The following is a 20535-nucleotide window of genomic DNA, read 5'->3' on the forward strand; positions in this document are numbered from 1 at the left end:
AGAGAAAAGGGGAAGTTTGAAATAGCTGCTGAGAAGAACGCATGAAAGTTGACCATGGACAAGTACAAATTTTATTCGAAGCATCCAGGACCTAGCTATGGTTGGAGTCCATGATTCTAAAATGGAGAGTCTTCTTCCCAGCAAAGCTTGGCAGCCCTGGTTGAGGAGCAGAGAATGCAGACAGTGACATTTATCCAGGAAAGGAATGAATTTCCTTCTTGTTCTTTTCAAAGCAATAATACCTCCATTAATTAGCACTCCGGGAATAAAGCTCTTTACTATGAAAACAACCAGTCTGAAAAACAAAAACATGTCCATAAATCATGAAAGCAGAACATTTGTAGCTGTATGACAAATTGTTCGGTACACAGTTGCTTTTAGTCCTGGACCAGACCCTAGTCTAGATCAACATGAGAAATCTCTAAAAATATCTTCTGTCCCAGGTCCCCTTGACCTACTTCAAAGGTCTGACATCTCTGTTCTCTTCAAACTCATCCCTTAGCAAACCCGGGAAGGTTTTGAAAATTGGTCTCGTTGTGGCTGATTCTATTGGTGGTATCTCTCAGTCATTGTTGCTTTAGTCAAGTCAATACATTTTAAATGCTTTTGTTCCAACTGCGGAATAATATTGGAGTTCTTTCTTGAAATAAGTTTAGGTGCAACTTAAAGCAGGAGGACAGCAAGTAATGGAGATAGTTTGTCTGATCTCCAGTGCTCTGTGTTGTATACAGGGGCCAGTAGGTGCCTAACACATAGAAAATGCTCAGCAAGTATGTACTGGATAAATGAACACATGAATAAATGGATGAATAAACAATAAAGCTGATGGAGAATTGGAGGTGGAATTGAGATAGGGATGGGAAACAGACATTGTTGATGGAAGTGCAAATTATTACTATTTTTAGGAAGGGTACCTTTTGATTGAGTTTCCTTAAAAGTCAACCCTGAGACAAAGATTTGAGAGCAAGTAGTTTATTTGGGAGGTGATTCCATGAGGTACTGGAAAGGGAGTGGGGAAGTGAGAGAAGGAAGCCAATAAAAGGGTATGGTTACCACTGTGGACAGCTGAGGCTCATTTCCACTGGGGATCTATGAGACTCTATATAGAGTTGTCCCTTGCTAAAGAATGAAGACAGTGGGGCGTTTACACAACTCCTGTTTGTCATTGACTGAAGACTGCTCTTGGATGTGGTCACTCCCCAACATTTCTGGCCTACCTGGTGGGTGGACAAAGCATAGTTACAGCCAGGGAAACCCCTCAGGCAAAGAGGTGCAGATGCTTGCAGCAGGAAGCCATGAGTGACTGAGGAAGGGATATATATAGTGAACGTCAGGAGCAAAGCTCCAGGCCCAACGTTGCACAGTCTTTCAAAACTGTAAATGCACACACCATTCTGTGTAGTAATTACACTACTATAAATTTATGCACTTGATAAATGCACACATTTGCACAAACACACACACACACACACACACACACACATACACACAAGGGTATTTACTGCAGAATTATTTGTAGTACCAAATTTTTCAACACAATCTCAATGTCTATCCGTGGGAGACTGGTTAAATCATTTATGACGTGATCATACATTGGAATGCTATGTGGCTGCTAAGTAAATAAGATTCTATTTGCACTAATACAGAAAGATCTCCAAAATATATTATTAACTTAAAAAAGCAAAATGCTTAAAGCTTTGAATAGTATGCTACAATATGTGTAAAAAATTACATATGTATATATATATATATGATTCCTCTGGCATGGAAAGTGGAAATTGGCAATGGGAGAAAAGGCAGAGAAAGTGTAGTGAAACATATTTTCTCTTACTGTAACCTGTGGTACTTTTAAATATGTATGTTCATTTATAAACTATTTTAAGAAATTAGAATTTTAGGTGAATTGGAGTAGTGTGTATGTGTGTCTATAATTAATAAACCAAAATAGAAACTTCTTCCCCTACCTCCATTCCTACCTTCTAATCCCAAGAGAATTAAATCTAAAAGGATTCCAGCAATTTTTCTGGAGCTCTGAGATGCCCTCATATTGGAATTATTCCATTTCAAGCCCATCATGAACGTGACCTCTCCCAGGCTTCTTTCCCTGTTGCATTTTTCCCAGGCCTCTGCTTTCCTGTGAACCAAAGAAGTGGTGGCTGATGAATATTTTAAGACAAGCATAAAGAACAAATAAATTTTGGCACAAGTTGGATTAGATGTTCTTGATAATACATGGCCAATAGAAATGTATTCATCCTTGAGGACAGTCCCTCAAGTGGTCATGACACTCTGGGGCAGACACACACTCCTTAGCGGTGCCCAGAATGTTTCAACATTTGGCTGGGCAGTGGCGTGTCACAGAAGTGTCTCATTAACATAGATCTTCATTTTGAGGAACTGATGCTTTTTCTGGAGTTCTGGGGGAGAGAGGAATTAATTTGCCTTTATGAAACTGGTGAACCATTGCCGTTTCTTCTGCTTTCTCAGCCTCTCCACGGAAGAGAGGATTAATCAACTAATTGCTCAATTTAATCAGTACAGGCAGTCATATTTAGCATAGACTGCCCATATTAGATGGTTTAATCTTTGGCAGAGAGTTGGGGTGAAGGAAGATACAGAACTCTCATTTCTCTTAGTCGGCACCACTGAATAATAATTCCAAAAAGATCATGATTTCTCATCTGGATCATTGCAACAGCAATCCCTAAATGCTCTCCCTGTCTCCAGTCTTGCCACTTTTAAAACCATCTTCCAAGAGGTAGCTATAGTGATCTTTCTATAATGTGAATATAACTCTGATGACCCATTTCTGGAACCCCTCTAGTGGAACCCTATTTTCCTATAAAGTAAAGTATATCCCACTAACCAGGGTATTCAAAGGCTTTCATGGTCCAGCGCATGCCAACTTTTCTAGCTACATCACTTACAATTTCCCAGCCGTTTGTATTTTCATCAGTGCCTGTGAATCCCTGTATGCTGCTCTTGTTCTCTGATATTTCCAAGCTCAGAGACACATTTTCTGGCCCTCTGGGTTTCTACGGCCCTGTTAGAATCCTTCTCTCTCATAGTACTTGTTATACTATACTGTAATTTCATGTTTCCTTGCCTATATCTTTTATTAGATAGTAAACTTTTCTAGATAAAGACAGTCTCCTACTTTTATATTCCCATGCAGTAGACATGCAATAGAAGTTGTTTACATAGGCTAACTTCCCTCTCTCCTATTCCCATCCAGTGCCTCTGCTTGAAAGCCTCCAGTGTACCACCTTTGTAGACATCTCGTTCTATCTTACTTTTTAAATAATGATTAAGAATAGTGTTGCAGGCTGTGTCCCCCAAGAAGAAGATTCTAAAATGGAGATTTGTCTGCATACAGGAAGTTTTGGGGGGCGGTCTCTCAGGATTAGCACCTGTGGAGGAAGTGAAAGAAGCAGATTAGGAAAAGAGAAGTTGGGCTGTGGTGCAGCACGAGCAACACAGCCTTAGCTGACCCCACAGAGAAGTCTGAAGCAGGGGTAACTCTTCACAGTTGGCTCAAGTTGGGGTAAGGAGGCTGAGCTTTTATATCCTGCATCAGCCAGATGTTGGATGCAGGTGCCTCTGGAGGGAAGGCACTTCTTTTCAGCCAAGGACAATTGCTGTAGAGGCCTGAGAGCTGAGAGCTGTTGGTGGACAACACTCCCAGCATTTGACTGAATATGCCTTGCAGTCCTGAAGGGGAGTCTGGGCAGTACAGCACTCTATAACAACTGCACATATGGACTCTGGAGGTAGAATGCTTGTTCTCAAATGTGAGCGCCACCATTTCCTAAGTGTTCCACTTATCTATTGCTATGCGACAAAACACCCAAAACTTAATGATTTAAACAACAACCAACCATTTATTTATAGTATAAATCTGTAATTTGGGTAGGATTCAGTGGGGATAGCTTCTATCTGCTTTACGTGGTGTCAGCTGGAGTGGCTATTTTAAGGTTGGAAGATCTAAACCCAAGAGGGGTCACATGGCTGGTAATGTCAACATGGATCTCTCCAGAAGGGAACTTGGCCTTCTTCACAGCGTGTGACTGGATTCCAAGGATAAGCATTTGAAGATAACTAGGCAGAAGCTATGTCATCTTTTATAACCTAGATTCAGAAGTCACAGAGCATCACATTTTAATAGAGCGGTGTCAATGCTACATTGTAAGAACAGAATGAGAGATTAGAACTATTGCTATGGCTATTTTTAGAAAATATCTTCAATAATCTAACCTCTGGGTACGATAATTCCTATTTCTCCTTTGTGCAAAATGTACTCATACCCCTATCCAAGACCCCCGAGTCTCATCCCATTATGGCATTGGGTACAGCCATTTTAGTGCCATTCTGAAGACCTGTGACTAAAGAGGCAAGTTATCTGCTCTCCTCACACCCACCATATAATCTGGGACAGGAATTTAATAATCTCATTGACATTTCCCTTCAAAGAGAGGAAAAATAAACACACAGCTAATTGGGGCCATAATAATTTTGAAATCCAGCTAGACATACATTGTTAGTTCCTCGATTAGGGCTCATCCTACTCCCTGCTAATGGTTCATCACAGCTCTTGGTTCTACCCTTTGACTCTTGGTTTAATCCTCTGAATTATTTTTCTCTTCCGTAAACCGTAGCCCATGTTTGCAGCTGAGTGATTTTCCTAGTCCACATCCCAGTTCAAAAGTCTCTTTTAATTTTTTATCATCTCTGTCCCTTTTTGCCCAAATCGGCAGTGCTTCCACCAGAAAAATTATCTTGAAAACACTGTGGGTTTTCTATGAATCATATTGATGCTTACCAACTAGACAAAAGTTACACCCACAGCCTTTTTGGGGATAGGCTCTTTGTCTTTGGCCCCATTGTGAGTCTCCTGAAGGACATCACCCTTAAGATTCTTGGAAGCCCTATTATTTAATGGAGAGGATCTGTGATATATGCCTTTCATATCCTTAGAAGTCCTTTTGTCTGAAAGGGTTGCTGAGGAACCACCTTAAATATTTCTGAAGTCTCAACAAAGGGGGACTTATAGTCACAGCCTGTAGTTGACAATTTTGCCTTGGAAAATTTATAGATTTGACAATATTGGAGAACCTGAGAATGACATACAGTTTTATTTTTAAACCCTTCAAACCCTGGCTCATTTGTATGTAATAATGTGTTCTTTAGCTCATCTGTCTCCTCTCACATTTTATCACAGGTGGTGAGAAGAAGCAAGGAGGCTTTTCTAACATTCTTTTTGGAAATCCCCTTAGCTAAATCATCAATTCATTAGATATATTTCCCATTGGCTGTGTGATCTCAGGTGAATGACTTGCAAAATTTTCTGCTACTACATAATATGGAAACACTAGCCTCCAGTTTCAAAATAACATTTTACTCGTTTTTCTTCCTGCTACCTCCTTGAGGCTCTTTATGTCTTCACCAATCCTCTCTTTAAGATCCTTTATATGTCTGCCCACTGTCCAATCCCAAAGTCAATACCATATATTTTACATTGTTTTCTCATTCTCAGTACCAAACCTTACCTATTGTTCCATAACATACCACTCCAAACTTAAGGCTTAGAGTAAAATTGGTCATTTATTTGGTTCCTAAATCTTCAACCTGGGTAGTGATCCACAGGAATGTTTCATCTCTGCTCCTCCCATTTGGGTGGCTCATCTAGCACTGGATGGTCCATTTCTAAGATGGCTTAGTCATCTGACTAGCAATTTGGTGCTGATTGGCAGTTTTTCTCCACAGGGTGACTTTGCTTCCTCACATCGTAATGTCTAGGTTACAAAGGCAATGATCCCAAGAGAACCAGGTGGAAACTATGTCACTTTTTATGACCTTGTCTCAAAAGTCACATAGTGCCACCTGTACCATAGTTATAATTTTGCCCAGAGTTAAACGTAGGAAACACATATGTAATGGGAGGTTTTGTATGGCCACATTTGAAAAATGTAAGCTACCACATGCATAGTATGTAACCTCTCTGTACCTTAGTATGTTCTAAAAGCATAGTACGTGGGAGAAGACACTGCTATAGTTGTTTTGACAGAACTTACCTCTTCCTTTTATGCTTTACACCAGGGTTCTGCAAACTAGAGCCAAGGGCTGAAACTGGCCCATTTTCTGTTTTTGTTGATAAAGTTTTATTGTAACACAGCTACACTTGTTCACTTATGTATTAACTATGGATGCTTTCACATTATAGTCACAGAGTCTAATAGTTACAGAGGAGACCCTAATCACCCCCAGAGCCCCATTTCCTTATACCATCACCTGAGGGGTTAGAATTTCAATGTATATATTGGGGTAGGGGACATAAACATTCAGACCATAGCTGCTGTACAGCCGGATTGATGAAGGCTTAATCTCTGTTTTTTAACAAATGTCCTTGGTGATTTCGATGCGTATTCAGGGTTAAGTACCATTACTCTTTACTAACTAGAACAAGGCTGTTTAGGAGTTCAGTGGATGATATTCTTGTTTGACTCGCATTTTTCCATCACCTCCCCATTACTCCATCTTAACATTGCGGCCACAAAGATATTGTAAGAAAGGCTGTTAGGAGAACTGGCCTGACTCTTCCTGCCAAGTACAGGTTCTCCTCTGAAGCAAAAGGAGCACAGGTAGTGGCAACTGGTATCTTCATTTTGAAGCTGTAGAAAATTAGAGAGGCTGGCAAGGAAAGGTGAGAAAACCTAAGAGAGGAAAACATGGCAGCTTCCAAGGGCTAAGGAGCAGCTTCTGTGGGCAGCTTCTGGACCAGCACTATGATTGTTGAGTTTTTATATTCACTCTTCTTCTGCCTTGAATATTAGCATACTTGCAGAATTTCTGAAAATGAACTAGAAATGCAAACAACAGATCAAACCAGTCAGAGCCGTAGAAACTACCAATTTTTAAGTCGTCATTACACACACGAGCTCATTTAAACCTTAGTACTTTGAAGTAGTGCAACAATTTTATGTCCATTTTACATATGGAAGTTTGGTTTTATTTACAGGATATTTGATTTCTACATATCTCACAGAGGTTTGGTGTATTGCACGCCTGGCAGGGCAGGAGAATGGAAAGAAAGAACCTTTCTAATGAAGGTTCTCATATTCATAAATACTTTAAAGCATTGTTATGGTTTAGGAACTGGCTTTTGAAAAAATCCTTTGGATGTGGGAAGAGATGTTTTCTCTCCTATTTGGCTCACTTAACCTGCTGCAAAACTTGATAGTGTTTTGCAAAATTTGACAGCTTCTCAGATTTTTAAAAAATTTATTTTGTAATTCAGCTGTCAGAGGGTCTCCAGCCTTCATAACGGCATATGTTACCCTCAGGTGATTAACTGCCATGGTTTGCATAGGACTGAGGGGTTCATGGAACATGAGACAATCACTGCTAAAACTGGGAAAGTCCTGGGCAAACCAGGATGAGTTAGGACAAGTCAACCTACTGGTTGCCCCAACTTGGATACCGAACTCAGCTATTTCACAGTCCTCACCAAAAACAACCTATTCACCAACATTTCATGATCAACATTTCTCATCTCTTTCCTTTTTCCCCATCTCTCATTTTTAAGGAACAAATATAATGCTCTTCTCTTGTGCAGAGGGTCCTGCACCCCTTCCTGAAGCCTTGGAACCCATTATTTCATGGCCCCAAGGCTTTGGCTTCTAGTCCAAGTAAGCTTATCGCAACATTCCCTGAAATACTGTGCTATCTTTGAGAGAAATGCTGGTGGACAGTTTCCGTCTTGTCTTGTTATTGTTTTTTATTCCTCATCTTGTTCCAAATGGATAGTTTTGTGAAGGGTCCTTCTAATCTAGAATAATCTTTCCCCATTCACCCTGTGAATCCCAGCTATATAGTGCCATATAAGGATATGATTAGCTCTGCTGCCTAAGACAAGTCACTGAGCTTTTCTGGGGTTAGGGGCCTCATCTAAGAAAGAGAATAGTAAAACAAATTGTTTCTAAGCTTCCTTCCTGCCCTGACATTCCATTGTTTTACTCACTGAGTTGAATGTGATTGGCCAAGGCATTTTTTCACATGTAGCCTAGAAAACTCCCAACAACACCCTTTATATAGGCACCAATACAGAACAGAGAAATAGCAACAAGATTGAGCCTTAAGTCTTTCATAACCATAATATAACAATGGTTGTTTGTGTCCCCACCAATGAGAATGTCCCCATTTTCAGAAGTCTCTGCTCTCTGCTCTGTTTCCCTATGGTGGAGAACTATTTAAAGAGCTGTTTCTGAGTGTAACTACTTAGAAATAAAAAGATGCATCCTCCCTAACACACACACACACACACACACACACACACACACACACACACACACGCACTAATTCTGAAAGTATTCTAACCACTTTATACAGATTGCAGAAAATTTGGAAAATGTAGAAATGCACTGAAAATGACAAAACCAATTATGCCTCCATGCAGATATAACCATTATTAGACTTTGGTATATTTGGTTAAAAAAAAAGGTAAACGTTATACCAGGCAGTTTTATGATCAACTTTATTAACAATAGATTAAGCTTTCCCATGCCATCATGAGATATGTAATCACTCAATCGTATTCCATTTTATGGGTAACCATCCTTGATTTAATCAAGCATCACATATTGGATATGGAGGGTTCCCTGCCTCAAATTTTTATAAGCAAATATCTAATGAATCACTTTCTCAAAAGATACACTTACCATGTTTCCCCAAAAATAAGACCTAGCCAGACCATCAGCTCTAATGTGTCTTTTGGAGCAAAAATTAATGTAAGTCCCGGTCTCATTTTAATATAATATAAGACCGGGTATGATATGATATGATGTGATGTGATGTGATGTGATGTGATGTGATGTGATGTGATGTGATATGATATAATATGATATAAGACTGGGTCTTATATTAATTTTTGCTCCAAAAGACGCATGAAAGCTGATTGTCCAGCTAGGTCTCATTTTTGGGGAAACACGGTATACATTTTTGGGTTTTTAATAGGGACTGTCAAATTGTCTTCCAAAAGATGCTCTTAGTTTATACTTCCTCCAGTAGGATATGAGAGTGGCTCTTCTTTGCAGCTTTGCCAGCAATTAGTCATGATCAGTGATCACATTGGCCAAAGGCTTTGAGTGGTGACAAAGTCCAAACTCTGATATTGCTTTTTGATGTTGGTGTGTTTATAAAATATCCGAAAATAGAACAGGAAAGTGACATCGATCATTTGGGGTCAGAGTCATCCACTGAGTATTGAAGCATCTAAATATACATCAGGGATTCTTAACCTGGTGTCTATGACCCTTACCCCAGACTTTTATTTCATTCAATATAAGTGTCTTCTCCAACCTGAAAAAACCTCTTTAAAGCAGAAGCCATGGCTGTCACACACAAAAAACTTGAAAATAAATAAAGCAATTATGAAAAAAGAAGGAGAACTTGCCATATGGATCACCTTATTTCATTCTGCAAGTACAGTGTGGACATTTTAAAAATATATATCCATTTTATCAATGAGGAAACTGACAACAGAGAAAGAGTCTGAAATTTCTGCCCATGGTTATACAATTAATTTAGAACAGTTATACCATTAATTTGGTCCATCCATGTTGTTGCAAATGGCAGTATTTCATCTGTCCTTATGGTTGAGTAATATTCAATTGATATATGTACCTAGCACAACATCATCTTTATCCAATCATCTATTGAAGGACACTGGTTGTTTCCATGTCTTGGCTACTGTAAATAAAGCTGCAACGAACATCAGAGCGCATATATCTTTATGGTTAAATGTTTTCAGATTTCTTGTGTGGATACCCAGGAGAGGGATTGCTAGGTCACATGGTAATTCTACTCCTAATTTTTTGAGAAACCTCCATATTGTTTTCCAAAGTGGCTATCTCACCAGCAGTATGTGAGGGTTTCTTTTTCTCCACAACTTCTACAACACTTGTTTTTACTTGTGCTGTTGACAATAGCCATTCTAAAAGATGTGAGGTAGTATCTCATTGTAGTTTACCATGCTATGTGAATTAAGTCAGACAGAAAAAGTTGAGAACCATATGATTTGACTCATATGTGGAATATAAAACTGAAAGCAACAAACGAAGACAAACAAACAAAAACTCATAGACACGGACAACAGTTTAGTGGTTACCAGAGGGTAATTGCAGCAGGGGCGGGGGTGGTAGGAGAGGGTAAAGGGTGTCAAATATATGGTGATGGAAGGAAAATTGGCTTTGGTGAACACACAAGGCAATATATACATGACATATCATAGAATTGTACACTTGAAATCTACATAATTTTACTAACCAATGTCACTCCAATAAATTTAATTTAAAAAATGTTAAAAAAAAAAAAAAAAAAACAGACCTAGGGACTGAACCATGGTTTTTCTGACTCTAGTACTGTTTATATTATAATACAAAGGTCTTCCTAGGAAGGAAGAATAAGGCTGGGATTAAACATAAAGTGTAAGAATATTATTAGGTTAACAGCATAATACTCAACATATGGTAGGGCTTGAAAGCATTTGTGCTGAGAGAGTGAATGAATGACCAATGTTTCCTTCTTATCCTTGGCTTCAGGTATCCTAAGCAATGGCAAGGGGGTTGGTAAAGCTTTCTCCTCCATAGAGTTGTTTGGTCCCAGTTTTCACCTTTTAATTATGTATGGTCCATATTTTCTCGAGTCCTAGTTAGTCCAAAACAGCTGACAATAGCTTTGTGTGCCATGTCTGAATGGAAGAGGCAGGCTGGAAAATGTGTTAGACTGAGTGGTAAGAACTTTCTGTTTTCAGTAGACAGCATACCAGCGATTTCATGTGGTTAAATGTAATAGTTCAGATCTAAAATGCTGATGTTTCTTTTTATTCTTAGTGCTTATGAGAGAAAGATATTCAGTTCCTCTTCATTTTCAAGATCTTGGGGACACCCTTTCCTCCTTCCATAGAGGAAGGACAAGTCAAGTTTTGCTTGCTTTTGATGTAACAGCACTTAACGTGGGCCACCCTCTGGGTGTTGGCTGATTTGGGCAAAGGTTGGGGGAGGGGGGATAGGAAAGGCTTTGATAGGGAGATATGGGGGGAGATCCAGAGTATCCCACCAGGTCAACAGCAGGACGACCTCAGCACAGGGACTGAGATAGGACCAGGATACTAACTCCTGGGGTGGGAGAAGAGTGGATAATAATAAGGCAGAGGGAAAAGCAAGGAGAACAAGGAAGAGTCTATGTATGATCTGAGAAATAATGTGGCAGTTTAGACCCAGGAATAAGCCACAACCTTAGGAGTTAGACCTTGGGCCCAAGGTGGGAGCAGATATAACATTAAGGGAATTACATGTGAGATAAGCAAATCTCGGCTCTTTAAGCCTTTCCTAGAGTCCGGGGCCAAGCTGAGCTAAAGTGTGTCAAAAGACTTGGCTGTGTCCTGGAGTGAGGACCAAGGTAGGGGAGCAGGCAGGCTGATGCAAGAATTCAGACATTCTAAAATCACAAGCTTTTAAAAGCTTGCCTGAATTCATTCCCTTAATAAACAGTTATCAAGCTCACTTTCTGTACCAGGCTCTGTGCTAGTTATTGAGGACAGAGCAGTGAATACAATAAATAAATTTTCTGTCTTCATGGAGCTTCTATTCTAATGGAGAAGGGCGGTAATAAATTAGGAAACAAACAAATAAGATAATTACATATGATGCTATGTTATGAACTAAATGCCCAGGTGATGGAATAGAGAGTAACCAGAGGAGGCCCATTTTAAACAGGGTTGTCCCAGGGTAGTTGATCAGAGGCCTGAAGGATGAAGATAAACTGCTCTTAGGAAGAGCTGAGGAGGAGCAGACAAGACAGAGGAAAAAGCAGATGCAAGGACCTTGGGTGGGAACGGGATGCAGGTTCTGGGGTCAGGGAAATGGAAGGAGGCCGGTGTTGGAGAAGAGATGCTAAGAGATAAAGCTGGAGAGATGGACATGAGATAGGATGGGCAGGAATTTGGGGGTCCCAACTAAGAGTCTGGGTTTTATTCTTAGCACAATGGAAGGACATTGAAAGTTCTTGGTGGTGGAACGACACGATCAGCACTGCACTTGGGAAATTTCACTCTGGACTCTCAGAGAATCCAGGTAAGAGACTTCAAAGTCTTTCTGAGAAATCAAAGTCAGTCCTCGACTCCTTGTGAGATCTCCCAGAAAAGGCACTTGGCAAAGGATCACACTGCCCTTTACAAATATGTAAAATTCATATTGAGATGAAATCACAAGATAGGATCTAATAAGAGCTATTTGGGCATTGGGCATTTTTTGATGAAGACATATGTATCTAAAGAAGATGGAGAAACATGTTTGGAAAAGTTCAGGCATCTTTTAGTTAAATTAATTAGGTCACTGTATCATTCATTCATTCATTCATTCATGTAACAAATATTTATCAGTCCCCTGCTCTGTGCCAGGAACTGTGCTCTGTCCTGGGAGTTCAATGGAGAATCAGTAGATAAGATCTCTGCCCTCCTGAGTCTTGCAGTCTCCTCTAGGCAATTTTCAGCACCAACTAAATTCTTAAGAACTGAGCCACATGGAAGCATGGAGAGGAGCGACGAAACTTTACACGGAAACAACCTCAGGTTCTCCCAGGAGTGGAAACTTATAAATGGTGGTTGACAAACAATTTATGTTGAACAGATCATTAAACTTCTTTGGTCCTGTTCCTTCCTTTGAATAGATGAGAAAAGTTGGGCAGGAGCTCATACATGCAGAGTGGCTTCTTTCAGTATTTACATTCTACCATGCAGCAGCTGGACGGATGGAGCAGGGTGACATCACATGAGCAATCTCGACATCAGGATAATCAGACGTGACTGGCCTCCACTGAATGGCACAGTGGGATGTACATCATACTCGTGGTGAAGTCTTCTTGCCAAAAATTGGATGATAGTCTGGCTAAAGCTCTAGATCTACGCACCAGCTTTCAGGAAGTAACAGGATGGAGGAGCATGTCGAATGCTTCCCAGGAAGCGAGAATGCAACCAGCCAAATCCAATGTGTGCATTTATAGGACAAATGACCTGGTTTCTTTAACAAATGAATGGCATACACAAAAAAAGTGCTAGGTTTTGGATGAGGGGACATTGTCAGATTAAAGGAAATGTATTACTATCATATGGTATTAATACAATGGCATTGATTTTGCTACAGAAAAAAATCTTCAAGTGTTTCCTGCTATACCATGGAAGACATTATGCTATGTGGAATAAGCCAGACACGCAAAAGAGCAAGTACTGTATGATTCCACTTATACAAGGTATCTAGAGTAGTAGAATTCATAGAGACAGAAAGTAGAGTGGCATTTCCTGGGGCTGGGGAGAAGGGGGAGTGAGGAGTGATTGTTTAATGGGTACAGAGTTTCAGGTTGGGAAGATGACAAAAGTTCTGGAGATGAATGGTGATGATGGTCGCACAACAATGTGAAAGTACTTAATGCCACTAAACTGTACACTTAAAATGGTTAAAATAGTAAAGTTGATGTTGTTTTTATTTTACCACAATGCAAAATGACCTCAGGTGCGAGAGACGCATACTGGAGTAGTTACAGGTGAAGGATATGGTGAGTGGGATTTGCTATAAAATGATCTAGAAAAACAAAACAAACCCCCCTGGAGGACAGAAAGCAAACAGGGCTAGGAAACGCATGTCATTGTTAAAGTTGAGTGATGGGTCATGGGGGTTCTTTATACTGCTCCTTCACTTTGCGTACATTAAATGCTTGAGAATACAAAGGTTAAAATAGATCTATCATTTTTGATATGTTGAGTTTAATTTTTTGAGATGCTCTGAGCATTTATTTATACTCCTTTTATACTCAGCTTAAAAAAAAAAAAAAGAAAGAAAGAAATCCCTGACAGCCCTCTGGTGTCCTGAGCTGTCAGGGTATGAAATTGAGCATGAAATAGGCCCCAGCTTGAGGGGGATGGAAACTGCTTTACAGTGAGCAATGTCCTCATATGTGATACAGCACCCTCCTGCCAGATTGCTGGGAAGAGTAAACAAAATTGTGTATATCAGTGTTGCTTACTGCCGCCCCCACCTTAGAATCATTAGCGAGCTTTCAAAAATACGAATACTCAGCCCCCACCCCAAACCAATTGAGCCTGCACCTCTGAGGGTGGGCTTCGGGGAGCAGTATTGCTAAAAAGCTCCCTATGTGATTCTAATGTGCAGTCAAGGTTAAGAGCCACTGGGCTGTGAACCACCTGGTATCTAGGTGGTGCTCACAAAATGCTGATTGAAAATGAATCTGGAACTAGTTACCTAAGATGTCATGTTTCAGTCATTTGATAAAGCCTTTTATGGAAAAGAATTTATATTCTACCTTTTCTCCCTCCAACCAAGGAGATCCAACTTTCAGAGGCTATAAACTTATTTCTTCAGCCTTCGCTAGAGCAGGCACACTTATGCCCAAGAGAGTATTGTGGTGGCTGTTAGCAAGAGCTTGGAAAGATAAGAACAGTTTCAAAAATGTTTTTGGGGCATCACAAAAACCCCATTGTAACACAACGCTCTTTGGAATAACATTAAAGAAAAGTGAATTATGCCCGTTTATCAAAGGGAAAATGAAAGCCCCTTGGACACGAATTTTATTTTGAAGCTGAAGCCTTTAATCAAATTGACAATACAAGATACGGTCCTTCTATGAACTGAAGAATGATAAGCAGACATTTGCAATCTCAGTATGTGGCTGCTGGTATTTAACTCTATGTTTCACCTTCCATGTGTTGAGAATGGACAGATTTTCATAATAGGGAAAGAAATATAGTCCTTACTCCGATTCAGTTAACTGACTGTGGAGTGTAAACAACTCCACGTATCTTTCTTCCCTCATCTCTGTGCCTTGGAATTTGGAGAGTGTATTCACCGGGCAATCACTTCAAACAGACTGACAAAAAACCCACAAATGCTCTAAGCTTTCATTGCAGATAACTCTTCCATGAAGTGATAGAAGTGATCCTAAATTTTATGTGGAGGGGGCGGGGGGTAGCCATCTTTTCCTTTTTCCAAAGGCAACCTAAGTAAGCAGTAGAAGAGTAGGGTTGTCAGACTTAGCAAATAAAAATGCAGGATCGCCAGTTAGACTTGAATTTCAGAAAAATATCAGCAAATAGGGCTTAGAATCTACTTATACTACAAATATTCAGTTTTTATTTGAAATGCAAAGTAAACTGAGTGTGCTAGTAGTGGGCAAACCGGGAGTATCAGATGGAGGATGACGGAGGAGGTGATGGACATTGAAAGAGCGAGAGTGCTGCATTTAAAACAAGATTAGCTCTTTATATTTTATACTGCATCTTGGAAGGAAAGACCTCAGTGACCTAGTCTAAAATAAAAGGATGGATTATAGACTTGTAGCATGTATATAAGCATGACGCAGTTTGATTTATTTTTGTTTTGCACCCGCTGGTCAAGTCTCCTCCTTATGGGCTAGGACACCTCTCAAAGTCACCAATGTCTTGGAATCCTCCAGGTGTGGCTCAGAGCTCTCAATCCATTTCTTAGAGCCACAGCTACACATCTTTCTCAGATGTGAACAGCATTCATTGGGCCCTAGTGAGATCCACTGCCCATACCCAATTGCCCTTTGGTTTTCTAAGGAGCAAGTGTTTGTTACTCAGTAATACTTAGGCTGATGCTATTGAGAAATGCTATGGAGAGACAGAGAGTAAGCCTGGATGAGCGGTGGCTGGGAAATATGTGCCACGTCCAGACAGAGCAAGCAATTGCAAGAGAATGCATTTGGAAAACCCTGTTTGCAGGATTATTTTCTAGAGACTTTGAGAGAGCTGCACTTAAACAACAACAACAAAAATAAAAGCAGCTTGTGGTGAAAGCAGAACAAAGGGTGGAACCCCAACTTAACACTTGGGACTATCATCACTCGGGGCTCTCCAGGAGAGCACAGATCCTTGGGAATGTCTCTCTTTGCCAGTGACCTCACGTGTTTATTTAAGTGTCCAGCTAAGGGCTCACCCTGACATTTCAGCAACTAGGCAGAGTCTGTGGATTTAAGGTGACAACTCAGATGTGAGGAACGGAGAGCTGCTCAATAGGGCTGCAGGAAGACTGTTCGGGAAACTTCTGCTTTTTAGGATTCTTTTTGTTTTTAATCTTTCTTTTTCATTTTCTCTCATCGCAAGATGCTGGTGACTGAATTCTCATCCTCTCATCTTGTGATTATGCTGAGATGACTTGACTATGCTGGAGTTGGCAAGGGTAGTTCCTGCCCTCCAGGGAGGGGCAAAGAGGTCTGTGGGGTGGGGGGAAGGGAGGTGGAAAAGACTCAGGGAAAAGGCAAAAGATGGTTTGGGTCAAGAGAGTGCTGCCCTGAAAGGAGGGTGGGTAGGAAAAGATGATTTAAAGGGAAGACTGACTCTCTGCATATGCAAAGGGAATTTCTGTAAAATGTCTTCCAGAAACATTTAGTAGATGTTACCCTTGCAGAGCTGGACAGACCATCTAGAAAGGGACAATCAGCAAGGGAGACTTCTGCTTTTACTGAAATGATGCTCCACAACTATTCGGTTAGATTATCTCGTGTATCTACTGTTTTTAATTGACATTTTTAGAAAAGACCATTGTAATTCAAGCAAACTAAATCATAGGGACTTTAGTCGCTCTACCTTTATTTTCTATGACCCTGGAAAAAGAGCTTCATCTGCCAGCTGTGTGGACTTGGCAAATTATTTAACCTTTCTGGCCCTAGGACCTCATGTTGAAAATAGGGTTAATAATAGTGCCTGCATCATGAGTGGCTGTGAAGATTCAATGGGAGGAGGTGTGTCAGGTGCTAAGCGCCAGTTGTCACAAGCACTGAATCATCCTAGCGATCACTGCTGGTGTTCAAGTGCTGTCCTAACACAGAAGCCAGCAATGAAGGCTACTTTGTCCTAAAGACAGTTGTTAACGGTCATGGCAAGTGACCATAGCAGCTGGGGCTGTGATGGCCAACGATGATGATGGTAGTGGATAGATGGTTCTGAATGTCCAGCACATCAGAAGCGGGAAGGGAGCAGATGTTTGGGACTGAAGCCCTCAGAAGAGGCAGAAGGCAAGGTTGATGGGGTCGCAAACACACCTGTCATCATCTTAGTAAAATAAATTGTCTGCCTTTCATCATGTCCTGAATAGATCTGAGATAGGTCTGAGAGGGCATAGAAAACGTGGAGTGGTCCATGTGGTAAACAAGGAAGAAGCATTCTTTAATTTGGTGAAAATGTAGTGTTCCCTGTCCTCTTCTGCCAGCACCCCTTTAAATTATGTATAGTTCTACCAAATACATCCTGGGCTAGAAGGATCTCAGCGACATCTAGAATCACTGAGTCACTGAATCATAAAAGACTGAAGGGAACCATACAGATCAATTTGACAGCGTTTCAGGTAACACAAAACATGATTCCGAAGAACTTATACAGCTGGGACATTTATTTCTTTTCTGTAATAAGAAGTTTAGCCGTAAGGAGCACTTCAGATTTGCTTGATCCACTAGCTCAACAGCGACATGAAGTCCAGGTTCTCTCTGACTCTCTCCTCCACCATCCTTGATGTGGGAGCTATGTCCTTGGGCTGTTTTCTTCATGTGGTCACAAGGTGTTTGTCAGCAGCAGGGGGGCAACATGCTTCCTTGTTTCCAACCAATAGAGAGGGAAGAGGAAGAGGTGGAAGGGGACAGAGAGAGAGAGAGAGAGAGAGAGAGAGAATATGCCTCTCCTCCAGCCATGGAAAGAAAAGTCCATCTCTACAGTCAGATTGGGCCGGTTTAGCATATGTACTCACCCCTGGACCTGTGATAGTGGCCAAGGTGGATGCCGCATGCTGCAGGAATTATAAACCATTATCACTAGCCAGGGGGACAAAATGATTAGCTTAGGTAGGGATGTTCAACCTTGGCTCTATTGATATGCAGGATAATTCCATATTGTGAGGGCCATCCATTGTGCATGCATTGTCACGCATTGTAGAACATTTACCTGCATTCCTCACCTTTCCCCACCGTGCCAAGAGCCAAGCGCAGGGTGGATTAGAGGTGAGGCTGGGAGGAGGGCAGGGATTAGAAGAGGCAGGACCTTGCAGATCATGCTAAGGGTGTCAGTTTTTATCCTAAAAGCACTGAGAGGCGACCCAAAGGTCTTAAGTGAAGGCTAATTCTAGCTGGAATGTGCAGAGAGAAGAGCAGGCAAGGATGGAAAACGGTGGGACCACTTATTGCAGGTGGTCAATGATGGCAGCTTCAGCTAGGGTTGTGGAAGTAGGAATGGGAAGAAACGGGTATATCTGAGTGTTGTTTAGGAAGTAAACGATACAAAACCTGGTGCTAGAGTAGATACGGAGGGGTGAGGGAAGGAAGACATTAAGGATGACCCCTAGGTTGATGGTTGGCCCACTACAGTGGACGATATTACCTCTCATGAGATGGGGGACATTGGAGAAGGATCAGATTGTAGAGGGAAAATCAAGTTCTGGATGTATCGAGTTTGAGGCCTGTGTGAGTTATCCCAGCAGAAATGTCACAGGGGTAGGACGAGGCACAGGTATGGTGTTCAGGGGAGAATACTGGACTGGAGCTGCCAATTGGAGCTGTTGGTGGTAATAATCAGAGCGCTCACCTTGAGGGTCTCCAACACTGGATCAAGTTCCATGAGTCTTGGGAGGAAAGTCAGAGGAGTAAGGAGGAATCTCAGGGGAGGGGTGTATTCCTTAAACCATGGGGGGGAGAGCGTGTTGAGAGCGAGAGCAGTGTTGTATGCTGTTGAGAGGAGATGGAAGATAAGGACCAAAATAGTGTCCTTTGGATTCCGTTTGAACTCTTCTGTGGTTATGGTAGAGCAGGAGGCTCGGTGTGTATACAAAGGGTGGGGCAGAGTTCCTGTAGTCAAATATATTTGGGAAATGCTGGTTTAAGGTTTAGCAATTATCTTCACCAATAGACTTTTCAGAGCCTTTAGTGCACAACAGTTAATTGTGAGTGTGCAAGAGGTGGGTCGAGGAAATCTCATCTCCCATTGGACTGCAGAGCTCTTTATGTGCACAGCATCTCATGCAACCAATGTTTCGTAGCACACATTTTGGGAAACGCTGAGCGGGATCAATGCCTTCAATGAATGGTGGAAGAAACTGAAACCCAAAGATTAGAAGGAACTTGCAGAAAATCACTTGGTTGGATTAGCAGGCATGGAGGGCACTTTGGTAAGAAGCACAGGGCTTCCCCAGGCTGTTACGTTGGTGATCACAGCCCCCAGCCACACTGGGGTAATCTGGTTCTGCTTGGAAATATGAAACCAGACATAGAGACAACCAATAAACCTCTGTATGTGACATGAAAGAATATGAGGCAGGACGTGAATCTACTGTCTCTGAGTTCAGCCTGCTTGCAGTCTACAACAGAATCAGCTGTGTGTCCTTGAGCAAGTTAGTTAACTTCTCTGTGTCTCAGTTTTTTCATCTGTATAAAGGGGTAACCATGGCATCCCTATAATAGTTATAAAGTTATAAAATAATAGTTATAAAGAGTGAACAGTAACTGGTAGCAATTACTAGGAGCAGAGGGGCAGCTAAGTTGTAGCCCATAAATAGAGCAGCAGAAAAAGCTACTCTGATGAAGGAAAGAGAAATGAACAGATGTGTCAGTGAGGTAGAGAAGACTAATAGAGAAAGAATAGTCTTTCCAGAGGCCTGGATCTGCCGGTGAGATACCTCGTGTCTTTACAGTAAATTTTCTGTTAACTTAAGATAGCTCAATGACTCACAAAGAGATATAATGAGTACAGTGGCTGAGACAGGATTTGAATCCGAGTTCCCCGGCTTCCAGTCCAGTACTGTGATAATTATTGTATACACTTTGTTTAGGACCTGGATGTAACTCAGTGAGAAAAATCTCCCAGAGGAAGATCTCTGTTAGCCAGCAGCAGATTGTGTCTGGGATTAAATTAAGAGTCAGTCCCTCATTTCAAGAGAGGCAGAATTTTGACCTTCCAGCTGTTGCAGCTCATCTGGTGGAAGAAGCTAAGAGTGGGACAGAGACTCAGGGCACTGAGGCCTCTGAGAGCAGGTCAGCCCCTCCCTTCAAGATTTTCAGCACGGTGGTTAGTCTATGACATCATCGAGAAATTGATATAATGGATCATTTTGGTCTGTTGTGGATTCTGAGTTTGCCATGCACATCCATAATGCCAAACTTCGGCTTGTACACTTCTCCCTGCCTGGAATATTCTACCCTTTCTTCTCTGCCTGCAGAGAGCCTCCTCTGGTGGATGGCAAGCTGTAGAGGGTCGGAGAATCACCCGGGAATGGGAGGGCCTGTTCAACTGCCACTTTTCTGGACCCTTCCTGGCATTCTGACTCAGTTGGTCTGGAATGGGACTCAGGAGGGTGCCCATTAAACAAGTGCCTCAGATGATTCTGATGCTGGAAATTCAGGCATCACTCTGAAAACACTTCAGAATTTTTTTATCCAGACCTTCTGGAAAGATTTCCAAAGTTGAAGAAT

General features: G+C 41.3%; 1 long non-coding RNA gene across 1 annotated transcript in view; it reads left to right on the forward strand.

Moving 5' to 3' along the window:
- The window catches only part of LOC141568833 (uncharacterized), a 30152-nt gene extending 16887 nt beyond the window's left edge, over positions 1 to 13265 (forward strand). Inside the window, exons 2-3 of the long non-coding RNA XR_012492051.1 lie at positions 12036 to 12128; positions 12724 to 13265. This is a non-coding gene — a long non-coding RNA (uncharacterized LOC141568833). The remainder of the gene's footprint in view (positions 1 to 12035; positions 12129 to 12723) is intronic.
- The last annotated feature ends 7270 nt before the right edge of the window (positions 13266 to 20535 follow it).

Source organism: Rhinolophus sinicus, linkage group LG02, assembly GCF_036562045.2.
Source record: "Rhinolophus sinicus isolate RSC01 linkage group LG02, ASM3656204v1, whole genome shotgun sequence".
Classification (NCBI taxonomy): Eukaryota; Metazoa; Chordata; class Mammalia; order Chiroptera; family Rhinolophidae; genus Rhinolophus; species Rhinolophus sinicus.